Below are 15,868 nucleotides of genomic sequence, written 5' to 3'. Positions count from 1 at the left end.
TTCGCCCAGCCTCGGCGGTGGAGGAAGGAAGCCGGGACTTCCCCGATCGCTCAGCTGAATAGAGGGACTTTCACGGAGCGGCTCTTACCGGCCTCCCTTCCCCGGGGGAGTTCCGCCTCCAGTCCCTCCTCCTCCTGGCCGCCTGCCTCGGCCCTTCCCGCGGCTTCCAGCGCCGAGGGAAGCCCCGGCCCGGCCGCCCGGGGCGCATGGCTCAAGGCTGCCAGGTGTGCCGGGAGCCCTGCCAGCTCCAGGTAGGGCAGAGGGGGAGGAAGGGGGGGTGGTTTCTGCCTGGTGGACTTTTGTCCCCGTTGAACGCCCTCCCGCTTCCCGGGACACTAGGCTGGCCCCGCTCGCCCTTTGCAGCAAGCCGGGCCCGAAGCAGCTTGCAAAAAAAAAAAAGGGGTGGGGATGGGGGTGGGTGGGAGCTCTTGCTGCTCGACCTGGGAGCTGCAGGCGAGCTCCACCTGTTGAGAGTCGGCCTGTTCCCGGAAGGCAGTTAAGAGTCCCGGGACGGGGCGATCGCCTCCTTCGGAGATAAGGGCCGGAGGGTGTGAACGGGTGTGCGTGCCTGGGCGAGGGTCGGGGCGTGGGTGGGTGGGTGGGTGCGCTGGCTTCAGTCCAACCGCCCAGCACGTTTGCACTTTGGCAACTCGCGGCTTGCGACGTGGAAGTTGCCCGCTGCTGCCAACTTTGGGGAGGGGGTGGAGAGAGAGAGAGAAACTTTTTCAACGCCGTTTATTTATTCGTTCCTTCCTTCCTTCGTTCCTTCCTTCATTCTCGCCCCTTTCGCAGCTTCCCCCACCCCCGGAGACCGCAGCAAGCGACCTGCCGCGGGGAGAACACGTGGGAATCTGCTCTTTTCCCTTCCCCATAACCTGGCGGGGTGGGGGAGGGTGGGGAAGGACCTCGCAAGCGGATGCCAGACCGTCCGCTTCTTTCCGGGGGAGGGGGCAGGGGAGGAGGAGCGCGAGGCTGCAAACGGGTGCGCAAATGACGTAGTAGGGCTGGCGGTTGGGAGGGGCGGGGCGCGGAGAGCGGGATTCCCCCCCAGAACCGGATTCAAGGGGAGGCGCTTTGAGAATTGCGCCCCCTGGTGGCTGAGGAAGAGCAAGCGTCCATGGAAGTGGGTGGGGGCGTCCTGGGATTTCAATGCTGTTTTGTAGGGGCTACAGAGAAAACCACCAAGCTCAGAGACCACCAAAGACCCAACAGTTCAACCCTGAGCTGTTGCTAAGTTGCGAAGTTGTGTCCGACCCCTGGTGACCCCTTGGACGACATTCCTCCAGGCCTTCCTGTCCTCTACCATCTTTTGGAGTCCCTACTCCTACTGCTTCAGGGACTCCATCCAGCCACCTCCTTCTCTGTCATCCCCTTCTTCTCTTGCCCTCAACCTTTCCCAGCATGAGGCTCTTCTCCAGTGAGTCCTTCCTTCTCATGAGGTGGCCAAAGGATTTGAGTTTCAACTTCAGGATCTGGCCTTCTAAAGAGCAATCAGGGTTGATCTCCTCTAGGACTGACCGGTTTGATCGCCTTGCAGTCCAAGGGACTCGCAGGAGTCTTCTCCAGCACCAGAGTTCAAAGGCCTCCATTCTTTGGCGCTCAGCCTTTCTTATGGTCCAGCTTTCACTGCCATACATTGCAACTGGGAAGACCATGGCCTTGACTATACGCACTTTTGTTGACAGGGTGACGTCTCTGCTTTTTAGTGTGCTGTCTAGATTTGCCATGGCTTTCCTCCCCAGGAGCAAGCATCTTTTAATTTCTTGGCTACAGTTCCCATCTGCAGTGATCTTGGAGCCCAGGAAAATAAAATCTGTCACTACCTCCATTTCTTCCCCATCTATTTTTCAGGAATTGAGAGGGCTGGATGCCATGATCTTGGTTTTCTTAATGTTGAGTATCTTTTTTTCTATCAGTACTCCCAACTTTTTCAACTCCACCCCAATTATTTCCAAAGCTTTGAGCCTTCGGGAAATCAAAGGTCACCAGAATTACCGTGATGAGTACACAACATTGGCGCTTACACAAATAAGTACAGGACAATATAAACAAAGACAAATAGGCTGAAAAATAGTTTTTTTTTAATCCCAGAGCTGTAACCATATTAAATTCCACAGTGTAGTGCAATGTTGAAGTGCCATATTAGGGGCAGCGCCAATGGTGAATAGAATGTGAAGGATGTGTGTGTATATAATAGCGTATGTTGTTATTTGTGGTTTTTTACTTGGGTGTAGTGTGCACTTTGGACGGCACTTGATTTTGTCGTGAGTTACACAATGGCAATAAAGATATTCTATTTCTATTCTAACCAAACCAAGATCTATTTATTTCTTGGGTGTTCCAAACATGTGGTCATCACTGGCTGATATCACTTCCCTGCATCCATGGGAGGGAGGGGGGGGGCTAGATTGCGTACTCCTTTTTCGGAGGCCCTCATGCAAATCCTGGTTTTAGGGAAGCAGCGTGAGTTGCTGGGTCTTTGAATCCCCTTCTCTTTCTCCATGGACTTTTCATCGCCTTCCCCAGCCGGGGATCCTGCTTGAACTTGTAGCTGGTGGGGGTTTTGGTCACCGACGTCCTGCCGCAATGATTGTGTGTTTCTCCTTGCAATTGGGAACTGGCGAGTGACTCAGGGGTCTGGTCTCTTCCCAGCTCGGGCTGTGGGAAACTGAGGCCGTGACTCATCTGGCAGCTTACGCAGAGAGCTGAACAAGGGGAGCAGGATGGAAGTCAGAAGGGAGCGTGGTGGAACAGGATGGTCTGTCGCAACAAAACGCTTGCAACGGTCTTGTGGTCCCTTTCAGCAACCAGCCACCTTCTCAGTCTGACGGGCTTCCATCATCAACCGGTCAGCTAACAATTGATGGCCAGGACATCATGTGAGAAAAGAAGAACGGTTAGCTCAGGGGTAGGCAACCTTGGCTCTTTTATGACTCATGAACTACAACTCCCAGAATTCCTGAGCCAGCATGGGGGAACTATGGCCCCTTCATGACTCGTGGACTTCAACTCCCAGAATTCCTGAGCCAGCATGGGGGAACCATGGCCCCTTCATGACTCGTGGACTTCAACTCCCAGAATTCCTGAGCCAGCATGGGGGAACTATAGCCCCTTCATGACTCGTGGACTTCAACTCCCAGAATTCCTGAGCCAGCATGGGGAACTATGGCCCCCTCATGACTCGTGGACTTCAACTCCCAGAATTCCTGAGCCAACATGGGGGAACTATGGCCCCCTCATGACTCGTGGACTCCAACTCCCAGAATTCCTGACCCAGCCTGGCTCAGCTTGGAAAGCTCTCCCTTTCCCCTCAGCGTGGCTGGCTCAGGAATTCTGGGAGTTGAAGTCCACAAGTCATAAAAGAGCCAAGGTGGCCTACCCCTGGCTAGCTGGACTTAGCTGTGTGCCCTGGGTTTGATCCCGTATAGGTAGTCCTCAACTTAACCACCGTTCATTTAGTGACCATTATTACAACGGCACTGAAAAAAGTGGCTTTGGGCCACTTTTCACACTTAGCGACCGTGGCAGCACCCCCTGGTCACGTGATCAGAATTCGAGTGCTTGGCAACTGCCGCGCGTTTATGACAATTGCAGCGTCCCAGGGTCACGTGATCACCGCGTGCGAGACCTTCCCAGCCAGCTTCCAATGACAAAATCAATGGGGGAAGCCAGTTTTTGCTTAAGGACTGCCCTGCAATGAGTTGCTTGCCAAGGGTGGCATAAAAGGTTGTAAAAATGGGGAAATGGCTCACATAACAACTGGCTCGTTTAACAACAGAAACTTCGAATTCAGTTGAGGTTTTAAGGCGAGGACTGCGTGATTCACTTAACAATCATGGGGAAAAGGCCGTAAAATGGGACGTGATTCACTTAACAACCGTCTTGCTTATTGGTGGAAATTCCGGTCACGATTGTCGTATGTTGAGGACTCCCTGCAGGTGAGGATTCTATGTAAAGAGGTGTCCTCGGCAGATAAGCCGGCTGTCTTTCCATCGTGGTAACTAGGAAATGTGGTTAACTCCAGAGGAAGAAGTGATGTTTCTCTTATATGTAATTCCTGCAGATTCCTGCATTCTAAGGATCCATTTTCAACAGTTTTTCTTGTGCCAGGTCGTCCTCGATTTATGACCGCAACTGAGCCCAAAATTTCCATTGCCAAGGGAGACAGTTGTTAAGTGAGTTTTGCCCCATTTTGCGACTACTTTTTGTTTTTTGCCACAGCTGTTAAGTGAATCGCTGCAGTTGTTAAGTTAGTTACATGAATCTGGCTCCCCCACAACCCCCGTTGACTTTGAGGTCATAAAAGAGGATCATGTGACCCTCGGACAATGCAACCGTCATAAATATGAGTCGCCAAGCTGACTGCATTTGGATCAGGTGACCCTGGGGATGCCGCAACGGTCATAAGTGTGGAAAACGCTCATAGCTCACTTTTTTTTCCTGAACGGTCGCTAAATGAACTCTTGTAAGTCGAGGACTACCTGCATTAAGAACGGGGGATCCTGTGATTGCAGCTGGACATCCCAACAGAATTCAAGCCCAGCAATTCTTAAACTTCCCGTTTTCTTTTAAAAATTTTTTTCGTTATTTTCTCCCCTTGTAAGGCGGAAGGTAGAGAGCAGTTACTAAGAGATGGTTAGATCAGGGGTCTTCAAACTTGGCCCTTTTATGACTTGTGGACTTCAACTCCAAGTCATAAAAGTCACAAGTCATAAAAGGGCCAAGTTTGAAGACCCCTGGGTTAGATTATTCTCACTTGCCTGGTCTTTTTTTTTCTCTCTCTAACAAGGAGAGTAGAACCTGCAATTTTTTCCTCGTGCCTCCTCCTCCTCCTCCTCCTCCTCCTCCTCCTCCTCCTCCTCCTCCTCCTCCTCCTCCCCCTCCTCCCCCTCCTGCTGGAAAGATCAAATTTCCCAGAAGTTTTGATGCCTGGAAAGTCCCGTTTCGCACTTCCACAACCCATGCCAGAAAGCAATTGGAAAGCGAGAATAATGTGGGGTTACGTGGTGTGGGGTAGGAACTAGCTTGCCTGTCCAATTTTTGTTAAAAGAAAAAAGAAAAAAAAAGAAACCCAGACAGAGGAAAAGATTAACAAGGGGATGATCCCTGTCAAATGCTAGATCCATCGCCCATCAGCAAAGATAGATCCCGAAGAGATCTTTGGAAATGGTTGTCTGCAGTTTTTCGGACTGAGTGAATAAGCTTCGATTAGATTAGATTAGTTTAGATTAGATTAGATTAGATTAGATTAGATAACCTTTATTGTCATTTTTTTACTGAGGGCACAATGGGAGACATTAAAAATGAAATTTAGTTGCTGGCTCTTCAAAGGTACACATAACTCACATTTAAACATACCATATACAACAATGTATAGGCCTACACCCTTACATATTTGTAACATATAAATATTAATCATTTACGATGCTAAAAAAAAATGACCCTCCAAGGTATATTAATTCTATTCAAAAGTGGTTATTTTCTTTCTTTTGAGGACCCTGTTCTGGGCTGTTACATTATTCTGACCTGCAAAAAAAATAAACATTGTTATTTTCCCTCCCTCCCTACTTTTCCCCCTCCCTCCCTCCCTTTTTTCTCACTCCATTTCCTCTTCTTCCTTCCTTCCTTCCTTCCTTCCTTCCTTCCTTCCTTCCTTCCTTCCTTCCTTCCTTCCTTCCTTCCTTCCTTCCTTCCTTCCTTCCTTCCTCCCTCCCTCCCTCCCTCCCTCCCTCCCTGTCTCTCTCTCCCTTATAAGGCGACTCCTTGAATTTTCTCCCCTGAGAAAAGACACCCCGCTACAATCACACGTGTTCAAAGTAATTGCCCTTGGCATGTTGTTAAAATGCAACCTGAAGGTTTCCAACTAACCTGGTTATCTGCTGTGTGAATGCTACCCTTAGCTTAGCTTAGAATATGGAGAGATTTCCTGGGTGGAGATTGCTGTCCCAGCCAGTAGATGGCAGCAGAGATTGTAGAATCTCCAGCAGTTGGGCAGATGTTTATCCCCACAGCAAGAAATTGGGTTATTCTAGGAATAAAATAAGATATGTGGACTTCAACTGCCAGAATTGTCCAGCCAGCATGGCTGGCTAGCTGGCTGAGGAATTCTGGGAGTTGAAGTCCCCAAGTCTTAAAAGTTGCCAAGTTTAGAGACCCCTGCCCTCTGTTCTAAAGTGGGCCTGGACTGGTGAGGCCAAAAGAAGACCCAGGATGTGGATGAATGAGCAGTGCTCTTGGAGCTTGTAAGGTGGGCATGCTGCCAAGCCCCCAAATGTTGACCCCGTGACCGCAGAGATGTTGCAACAGTCAGAACTTCAGGTGTTGTAAGTCTCTTCATTCAGTGCCAACCTCATGTTGAACGGCCAGTAAACAAACAGTAACACGTTGAACTTCTTAACCGGAAGGGGAGAATCATTAAATGAAGTTGCCAAATGGTTTTTTTTTATTTTAATTCCATTTATATCCCGCCCTTCTCCGAAGACTCAGGGCGGCTTACAAGCTTAGCAGTAGCCTTCATTCTATGTATATGCCTGCTTATTAGGGCTTTCACACACACCCCAAGCGGCATTATTACAAAGTCAGCTTATTGCCCCCAACAATGTGGGTATTGATTTGTGCAAAAAAAAAGAAAGGAAAAGAAAAGAAAAGAAAAGAAAGAAAAGAAAAGAAAGGAAAAAAAGGAAATGAGGTTGGCAAATTTGTACCAGATTTGGGGATCTTCAACCCAGCTTAAATGCGGGGATTACTTCTGCTACATAGTCATCTTTAAAAGGTAAAGGTTCCCCAGCACATGCGTGCTAGTCGTTTCTGACTCTAGGGGCCGGTGCTCATCTCCGTTTCAAAGCCGAAGAGCCAGCGCTTGTCCGAGGACGTCTCCGTGGTCATGTGGCCGGCATGACTAGACGCCAAAGGCGCACGGAACGCTCTTACCTTCCCACCGTAGTGGTTCCTATTTTTCTACTTGCATTTTTTACGTGCTTTCGAACTGCTAGGTTGGCAGAAGCTGGGACGAGTAACAGGCGCTCACTCTGTTACGCGGCACTCGGGATTCGACCCGCCAAACTGCCGACCTTCCGATCGACAAGCTCAGTTCTCTTGTTTTTTCCTGCTGTTCTTAAAAAAGAAAAAGAGGAAGAGAACGAACAGATTGCATGGCCTATCTGCGTTTCTGCAGCTGCAGACTAGCCATGCTATAAAGGTGGCTTTCGAGAGTCTGTTTAGTGACCGTTGGAAACGTCAACGGCCCTGAAAAAGGAGACCGATGACCGTTCGCGCAACAGCTTCGCCCTGAAAACCTGCAAAGTTAATTTTCCCTTTCCTATCAACACTTCCAAGCTAGTTTTAAATATTTCCCTTTTTATAAACCTATGTATCTGTGTCCGCTCATAAGAATGGCAAGCAGGGATTTCCCCCCCCCCAAGGAGTAAGTACAGCTAGATTTCAACTTACAACCGCTCATTTAGATTAGATAGATTAGATAACCTTTATTGTCATTTTTTCCCCCCTGTGGGCACAACGGCACACGTTAAAAATGAAATTTAGTCGCTGGCTCTCAAAGTGTACACATGCATAACGCACATTTAAAACATACTATATACAACGTATGTGTAGACCTATACACCCTTACATATAAGTCACATATAAAAATATTAATCGCTGTCCATCTTGAATACATAACGGAAGGAGGAAGCTTTAGCGTTCACAAGGTTATGGCACAAAGCCGTGACTGAATCTGGGTGTTCTGCTTTGGATACCACTCAGCCCCCTCCTGCCAGAAGGTAAGAAGGAAAACAGGTCGTGGGGAGGATGTGTAGTGTCCCAGACAATCTTGCGGACCCCACTCAAGCAAGGCTTCGTGCAGGCACTCCCCCACAGCTCACACAGACTCATCATCCCCTCTCCCCCTCTGCCACAAAGGTTGGGGACCGCTAGAGCCTTATCTGGTCTTTCCCGGGTGAAAACTGCCAGTCTGGAGGAGATTCTTGTATTATAGGCAGAAAACAATAAAGTCGCTTGTTTGTTGAGGTCTGGTTGTTCCCGCCAGAGAGACGGCCCTCTTCATTTCCCCTTAACCCTTTAGCAACTAGAAAAGCAGAAGGAGAGAAAAGAGGCCGCTTGGTTCGCTGCGTGACATCATCTTCCTGAGCAGCGGGGAAGGGGTGTCCCCATCCAGTGGAAAATCTGGGCACTGTCTTAGTCTTCTCCGTTGCTAAACAGGGACGTGATTCTCCAGCATAAAGGAAAAAGTTCAGAGAAGAGCAACTAAGACGATTGAAGGCCTGGAGACTAAAACAAATGAAGGAAGAGCTGCAGGATTTGGGTTTGGCTAGTCTAGAGAAAAGAAGGAGTAGGGGGGACATGGTAGCAGTATTCCAGTATTTGAGGGGCTGCCACGAAGAGGAGGGGGAGTCAACCTATGTCCCAAAGCACCTGAAGGCAGGACAAGTAACAGCGAATGGAAACTAATCAAGGAGAGAAGCAACCTGGAATTAAGGAGGAACTTCCTGACATATGCTATGTCCTGGATGGGAGGGAGGGAACTGCCAATGATCTTTTCTGCCATCCTCACCACTCTCTGCACCGCCTTCCTGTCTGAAGCAGGGATGCTTCTAAACCAGACTGTGATTTAGTGGCCATTCAAAGTTACAACGGCGCTGAAGAAGGGATTTAGGACCGTCTTTCACACTGACGACCCTTACAGCATCCCCATAATCATGTGCTCAAAATCCCAATGCTTGGCAACTGGCTCGTACTTATTGTTAAGGAATTTGTTGTGCAGAGGTCTCCTTGTGCTACCAAAGAGTTGCACAGACAAGGAAGGGTGCTGAGAGCAGCAAGAGTCACGCAGGAGTACACTGAGTTGTAAAAGCAAAAAGTAGTTTACTTTAAGGTGGTGTAAGAACAAAAAACTTGCACAGTCAAAAATAAACAGTCCAGGTCATACACAGTACAAAGTCTTCTTACCAGTCCAGAGGTCAATACACAGTTCAGGTTTACAACAGTAGTAAACCAACAGCAGAGCAAAAACAGTAATAGTAGAGAGCAGTGAATTCAGAGAGAGAAAGAAGCTACGTTCCTAGCTTCCTCTTATGGCCGTGAGAACACTTACACACCCTTTGGCCAATTAACAACTTAAAGACATAGCATTATGGTTAATATATTTTCAACCCAACATTGTAGGCTAACACCATATGCTTAACACTTATGACGGTCGCAGCATCCATGCGGTCCCCTTTTGCGACCTTCGGATAAGCGAAGTCCATGGGGAAGGCAGATTCCCTTAACAAGCCCTGTTACTCACTGAACAAATCCAGCGCTTCCCTTGACAGCGGTGAAAAGGAAGGTCGTAAACCAGAGCAAGACCCACTTAACAACGGTCTCGCTTAGCGACAGAAATGTTGGGCTCAATTGTGGCCGTAAGCCGAGGACTTCCTTAGCGGAAGAGGTGGCTGTAGGTGTGCCAGAACATGGTCACGCCATAGGTTTATGTAAGGACATTGCTAATTCTTTTTTTTTATGTAATGGAGAGAACAGAACAAGATGTCAATATTGACTAAGCAATGTGAAGCACGCAAAGCAAAGAAACAGGGAAAAACCCGGAAATGAATTGGGGGCTGGGGGAGGGAAGGAGTGCCAGAACAAGATCAGAAATAAAAGGAAGCTCCCCCCCCCCAAAAAAAAAAATGTCAACAAGAAGCTCTTCTGTCACAGAGGCTTGAAAAGTTACCCCTTTTGAGAGGCTGGCCTGGATTGGCACCCAACACCAAGACACTTAAAAAGATTCAGCAGACCATGGATCGTGCAGCAATCGCCAAACCCTGATTCCCTTGACCTGTGGGTCATGGGAATTGCAACCAAAACAAGCTCTCGATGAACCCTTCGGGGCAATGCTGCCCATCTGGCCATGCTTAAATTTCCGTGCCCAAAAGAGTTGAGAAATGGCTATCTCTTGCCCAATCTTTGATTCCGATATTCTCCTACCTCCCTTTCCCGCAACTGGCAGGACTTACCTGGAAATTCCCACCCTTGAAAAGTGTGTGGAAGACTATATAAGGGTAAAAAGCCCATTTTCCACCCCAAACAAAAGCTCATCTATCTCGGAAACTCTTGTCTCCAGCACCTGCTACCCATCCCATCATGCGCTGGAGCAGTCTAATCCTGGCAGGTGAGTGGAGATGTTGGGAGGGAGGAAAGCCCACAGAGCAATTGACCACGCAGAAGATTCAAGCAGGCTGGAACCCCCAATTACATCTTGGGTGGAAGTTTGGGGGGGTGGTTAAATTTGTCACGGCTTATGGGCACCAGGTTGGGGAAGCCTGCTTGGAAGCGGGTGACTTGAGTCACTTCCCATCCATTCCCCTCGACACGTGGCATCACGGCTGTGCGAAGGAAGGCACCTATACATGTCCCAAGGATAACGTTGCAGGATCCAATCTGAGTTGGTTTATTCTTCCAAGCTTTGGGACTTGTGCTACAGCCCATCCTTTGGGAACTCCTCTCTCTCCAGAATGCGCACACCGGGCTATTCTACATATAGTATTTATATGGTGCCTGGTCGTATATGGCGTTTAGTTGTTAATTGGGGTGTTGATAGCTGGTTATTAAGTCGTTGATTGTAGCTGGTAAGTTGGTGATAAACCAACCCTCTGGTTGACTGTAAAGGTAAAGGTAACGGTTCCCCCGCACATGCGTGCTAGTTGTTTCCGACTCTAGGGGCCGGTGCTCATCTCCGTTTCAAAGCCGAAGAGCCAGCGCTTTTCCGAGGACGTCTCTGTGGTCATGTGGCCGGCATGACTAGACGCCAAAGGCGCACGGAACTCTGTTACCCTCCTACCGTAGCGCTCCCTATTTTTCTACTTGCCTTTTTACTTGCTTTCGAACTGCTAGGTGGGCAGAAGCTGGGACAAGTAACAGGCGCTCACTCTGTTACGCGGCACTCGGGATTTGACCCACCAAACTGCCGACCTTCTGATCGACAAGCTCAGTGTCCTAACCCACTGAGCCACCGCGTCCCTGGTTGACTCACAAAGTGGTAAATCAGCCCTCTCCGTTTCCCAGGCTTCAATCATTTCTCTGGCTATTTTTGTCCCTGCTCAGCCAACAATCTGCCTTATGCTCTTGCGTGTGGCTTGGTCGCTCTTCCTGGCACTCAGAAGGATAAAGAGTGATGGGGAACGCTCCCTGAAACCCGTTAATTCCTGCTGCTTTCCCTCTAAGGATGATGAAATGTTCTGATGTTTGTCGATTCTATGGCTTGCAATACGTGGCTTAAAAATTGAAATGCCAGCCGAGCTGTGTTTAAGAGGAGAAGAGCAGCCTAAACAAATTCTCCCCGCCTCCCGCCACAATTGCCTGGCTGCCACAAGCACAGTGTGGTATAAAACTGCATTAATTATACGAGGGTTAAAAGTGAAATACTTTGCCTTTGAAAAAGAGCGTGCTTGCCGTTTGGATTGAGGAGGGTGAATAAATTTTAATTTTATGCTCCATTTAGGCTAGTTTAGACTTAATGAAATCCCCCCTCCTCTTCCTCTTCACTTATTCTCCCCCCTCCTCCTCCTCCCTCATTCCAACCTCTTTTTCCTCTTCCCTTCTTCCCTTCTTCCTCTTCCTCTTCCTCCCTTATTCCCTCCTTCTCTTCCCTTATTCTCCCCTCATCCCTAATTCTCCTCCTCCTCTTCTTCCCTTTTCCCTTCCTCCTTTTCCTCTTCCCTTGTTGCTTCCTCTTCCTCTTCTTCCCTTTATTCCCTCCCCCCTTATTCTCCCCCTCCCTCCTCTTCCTCCCTTTTTCCTTCCTCCTCTTCCTCTTCCCTTATTCCCCCCTCCCTAATTCTCCTCCTCCTCTTCCTCCCTTTTTCCTTCCTCCTTTTCCTCTTCCCTTGTTCCCCCCCTCCCCCTCTTCCTCTGTTCCCTTATTCCCCCCTCCTCTCTAATTCTCCTTCCCCCCCTCCTCCTCTCTCTTTCCCCTCCTCCCCCTCCCCCTGATGAGCTCGGAAACGGGCACCTGCTACCAACCTGAGCACTCCTAATCAAGTTGCCATCCAGCTAGGAAGTTGCCATTTGGGTTTCTACTCTGAGGGCCGAGATGACCACGATGGTGTTTTGTTGGCAGCGATAGGATCAGCACTGACCTTCTCCTGTTTATTGCTCGCTCACCAGTTTTGGCCTTAGCCTCCAGCCTCCATCCATCTGAAGCCCTCCGCACGGTCCAGTTCCCACCAAAGCCCCAAGTTGGACAGACCGTCTTCCTTCATGTGGAAGGTGCCCAATTTCCTACCCATTGCGACTGGTTCCGAGGCAATGGTGTGAACAGAAACAGACAGATCTTGAAAATGGAACTTAATCAGGTCATCAGAGGGCCTGCCTACACAGGACGGGAAGATCTGTGGAGACTGTGCTCTTTAAAGATCCAAAATGTCCAGGCTTCTGATTCTGGACCTTACACGCTTTTGATGTTTGAATTCCGGGGAAGTGAATCCATAACTGCAGTGGGACATCTACAAGTTTCCTGTAAGTGCCAAGGATGGCGACTACTGATGTTTTGGAGAAAATTGGGGGTGGGGTTAGGAGGTGGAAACTATTAGTAGGGGCCAATTGAGAGATGAAAGGGAGTTGTGTAGTGGAAGGAAGGAAGGAAGGAAGGAAGGAAGGAAGGAAGGAAGGAAGGAAGGAAGGAAGGAAGGAAGGAAGGAAATGCGAGTGGTAGATAGGAAGGGAGGAGCGAGAAAGGGAGGAATGAAGAAAGGAAGGAAGGAAGGAAAGTGGAAGGGAGGGAGGGAGGGAGGGAGGGAGGGAGGGAAGGAATGGTAGAAAAGAGAGGGAATTGATACCAAAACGGAAATCTAAAGAAATAGTAATATTTGTGCTGTTATTTCCTTTGCAGCCTAAACATGCTTTGAAGTTGCTTCTGTCCATTTCGGCATCTTAATCTTTGGAAGAGGAACCAAGAAGCTGCATTTCGACAGCCTTGAGGGAATTCCCAAAAAGGGGATCAGCCATTTAGTTTCTCTCTGTTGCCTTCTCGCTTCTTCCCTTCACCCACAACCATTAAAATATCTTTTTGGCAAAACGGATGCGTGGCTTGGGAAAAGCCCCTTGCGATGCGGTTCTCGGGACCCCAACCCAAATTCACCTGTATGTTCGCTGATATAAAATAGCTCGGAACAGTGAAATTTGCAAGAAGGATTCTCCTCCCCCCCAATTATTCTGAGCTGCCAAATGCCTGCTGAGAAAGCCCCTTCCCCAAACAGGTGGCTTATATGTAGTAGCCACCCAGCCAGCAAAGCCTATGAAGCAAGTGTGCCATTCAACATGTGACGCTAAAGACAAGGGGGGAAGGAACATCTCTTCAGAGTCGACAGCCAAAACCTTGCTTTGGAGCAACAAATACTTTAATGCAATCTAGAGTGGGATTTTCCTCCTCCCCCAGTGTCATATTCAATTCTAAAGGGAAAAAGTCAAATAATCTTATGCTTAGTAAGACTGATATCTTAAATTTTAATCAATGTTGATGCAATTTTTATCTTTCTTTTTTATTTCCAGTAGTCTTAAGTATGTTTTAACCTTGGCAGCTTGAAAATGTATGGATGTAAACTCCCAGAGTTCTTGATTAGTGACTGACTGGGGAACTCTGGGAGTTGAAGTCCATGCCTCTTCAAGGTGCAAAAGTTGGGGAACATTGGTCTAAAGTTAAGCTAAACTATGGAGTGTTAATAAGCTTCAATTAATACTGTATAAATATTGTATCAAAGCAAGGTAATGTATTAAGGTTTCCAACGAACTAAATAAATAGAATATAATTATTTGCAGAAGTAGGAATCTATTCAGGGCCAAGAATTTTAGAAGGGTTGACCAAAGTTCTTTACCCAGAACTGAAAAAGTTACACACACACACAAACACACACACACTTTAAAAATAGTTCCACGATGTTACACTGCTATGTGAAGGCAGTTGATACCCGCCCTTGGCTTGGATTTAGTGCCATTGGCTGCATTCACACCTGCGTATTAACCTGATTCTTGAATTAACCTGTTTTCCTAATTTCACTCCCGTCATCTAGACTTGCCTTAAAAATAGAAGGTCCAAGCTAACCCAGTGGGCTAGGGTCTCACAGTAGACCACAACAAATCTCGTTCACAATAACTGACCTTGGCATGTTGTGAAAATGCAGCCTGAAGGTTTCTAACTAACCAGGTTGTCTTTTTCTGTGAATGCAGTCCCACCGTATAATAATGATGTGGGGAGATTTCTCTGGGAGAAATGGCAGTCTCAGCCACTAGAGGGCAGCAGAGATTGTAGAATCGGCAGGAGTTGGGCAGATGTTTTCCCTCCCTGCAAGGAAAGGTGTTAAATTGGGCTGTTCTACCTATAAAATTAAAAGGGACGCGGTGGCTCAGTGGGTTAGGACGTTGAGCTTGTCGATCAGAAGGTCGGCAGTTTGGTGGGTCGAATCCCGAGTGCCACGTAACAGAGTGAGCGCCTGTTACTCGTCCCAGCTTCTGCCAACCTAGCAGTTCGAAAGCACGTAAAAATGCAAGTAGAAAAATAGGAACCACTACGGTGGGAAGGTAACAGCGTTCCGTGCACCTTTGGCGTCTAGTCATGCCGGCCACATGACCACGGAGACGTCCTCGGACAAGCGCTGGCTCTTCGGCTTTGAAACGGAGATGAGCACCGGCCCCTAGAGTCGGGAACGACTAGCACGCATGTGCGGGGGAACCTTTACCTTTACCTTTAGTTTAATGAAGCGAAGGACGAGGGGGGACATGATAGCAGCGTTCCAGTATCTCAGGGGCTGCCCCAAAGAAGAGGGAGTCAAGCTATTCTCCAAAGCGCTTGAAGGCAGGACAAGAAGCAACGGATGGAAAGCATGAAAAGGAGGAGAGAAAGAGAGAAGGAGGAAGAGAAAGAGAGAGAGAGAGAGAAAAGAAGAAGAAGAAGAGGGGGAAGAGGAGAGAGAGGAAAAGGAGGAGAGAAAGAGAAAAAGAAGAGGAGGAGAAAGAAAGAAAGAGAGAAAGAAAGAGAGAGAGAAAAGAAGAAGTAGAAAGGAGGAAGAGGAAGAGGAGGAGGGGAAAGAGAGACAGAGAGAGAAGGGAAAGGAGAGAAAGAGAGAAAGAGAGAAAAAGGAGGAAGAGGAGCAAGAGAGAGAGAGAGAGAGAGAGATTTCTCCCTGTGCACCCTTTCCTACAATTGGCTTCCCCTGTCCAATGCAGGGGACCATAGCTTCCATTATGGGCTCTGTAGTCCAGTCCATCTCGCGCACGGCAGGTTAGAACAGACCTCCCCTATAGGTGGGGTGGACTATGATGGTTTAGTGACCCTTGTTATAAACCGCCCACCGTCATTTAGGTGAGATGGGTGGTGTGGAAATTTAATAAATAAAATAAAACCCCCAGACATTTCTTTGTTCTGCAATGTCCTCATTCAACGAGAGGCAACGATGGCCTCTGCGCCATCACCACGGGCCCACCTGGCATGATGTGACAAGGATACATTATCTCGGCATTGCTCATGCGTGCCTTGAGCAAGCCCAACTGGTTTACCCATCCTGGCTAAACTGGTTTTATTTCTACGGCTTGGCAGCGGCGTTCTCCTCTTGCGGGAGGGCAAGGCAGAAAATGCCTTCCTGCATTAAATCTTTCCTTCTTCTGTGAACTGGGGTTAAATATTGGCTTGCCCCTCCCACCCCCACCCCCGGGTTTAAAAGCACATGGAGAAGAGTTGCCACCACCCCACTCTCAGTTCTCCATTTGTTCGGATTACAAAAAGCATCCAGGGTAAAAGGTCAATATATTGCTTTTTGTTAGATTTGTGCAACCTATTTTATCCCTTTGAGGTTATAATGAAGTCCATTCCACATTCAGCCCC

At 48.3% G+C, this 15,868-nt stretch overlaps 1 long non-coding RNA gene across 1 annotated transcript; it reads left to right on the top strand.

Moving 5' to 3' along the window:
* Positions 1-48: 48 nt before the first annotated feature.
* On the top strand, positions 49-13,527 carry LOC310644442. The gene is made up of 3 exons (XR_014493299.1): positions 49-251; positions 12,160-12,510; positions 12,884-13,527. It is a non-coding gene; the product is annotated as an uncharacterized lncRNA (long non-coding RNA).
* Positions 13,528-15,868: the final 2,341 nt, after the last annotated feature.

The sequence above is a fragment of the Vipera ursinii genome (genome assembly GCF_947247035.1).
Source record: "Vipera ursinii genome assembly, chromosome: 9".
Classification (NCBI taxonomy): domain Eukaryota; kingdom Metazoa; phylum Chordata; class Lepidosauria; order Squamata; family Viperidae; genus Vipera; species Vipera ursinii.
The sequence above is the reverse complement of the archived record's forward strand: the minus strand, read 5'-3'. Positions and strand labels throughout refer to the sequence as shown.